We start from the raw sequence: 1,080 nt of genomic DNA, 5'->3' as shown, positions 1-1,080 counted from the left end.
ACTCACACAATGAAAGTCTGCATCTGGTTTTCAGAAACTTCCAGTCTGCAGGCACAGGAAATAAGATTTTCTTTCAGGGCACACATAGAAACCTTTACATCTGTCATACAGTGTTTAACTTTTGAATTTGAAGCCTTTAGCGCATCCCTTTCTCTTACAATTTTATCCAAAGTATCTAAGAGCAGCCAGCCAACATCATTATACTTCTTAATTCTGCAAAACTCTGTGAAGGTGTTGAAAAGACTGTCACCCAGAGCCTTGCTTCCTACTAGAGTATGATTAGGAGAATCAAACGGTGCTATTTTCTGTATCTCCTTTGCCAACTCATACCATGGACTGTCAGTGCCCTGTGGATTATTGGACATAGAGTCATTAGTGCCTTTGAATCTAATCAGAGTAGAAAGCAAATTGTAAAAGCCCATTTTAAGATTCTGTTTCTCAAGAACCACTCTTGGTATGAAGTCCTATTAGTTAGGATTTTCTAGGGAAACAGAATCAATGAGAGGTGTCTATGACTATAAAATTTATAAAAGTGACTCACACAACTGTGGGTATGCATGAGTCCAAATTCTGTAGAGCAGTCAGCAAACTGTCAACTGCAAGGAAGATGTCCAATGAACTCCTCAGAAAATGAACTGGCAACTTCAACAAACTCCTCAGGAAATGAACTGGGATCTTTGATGAACTCCTCAGGAAACACTTCACTGGGCACCCAAAGAAGAAGAAGTAAAGGTCCTCTATCTGTCTTGTTTATAAGTCTTCAACTGATTAATTGGATTAAATCCAGCCAATTGCATTTTCATTGTGGAAGACACACCCTTTCATGAGTCATCAATCACAGCTGCATTCAGTTGACCAGCCTGTTGGTTTACTAACCAGGCACAAACGTTCTCACAGAAATTGTTAGGCCAGTGTTTGCTTGACCAGACAGCTTAGTACTATCACCTGGCCAAGTTGACACATGAACCTAACCATCACAAGAACCATTCCCCAGAGTGGAGGGGTTGGGTTGTGGATGGCAGAGTGGTATATGTAGAGAGAGAGCTGGGTAAGTGGACAGACGGGGTCAGAGTGGAGGGT

This window comes from Choloepus didactylus, chromosome 26, assembly GCF_015220235.1.
Source record: "Choloepus didactylus isolate mChoDid1 chromosome 26, mChoDid1.pri, whole genome shotgun sequence".
NCBI lineage: Eukaryota > Metazoa > Chordata > Mammalia > Pilosa > Megalonychidae > Choloepus > Choloepus didactylus.
The sequence above is the reverse complement of the archived record's forward strand: the minus strand, read 5'-3'. Positions refer to the sequence as shown.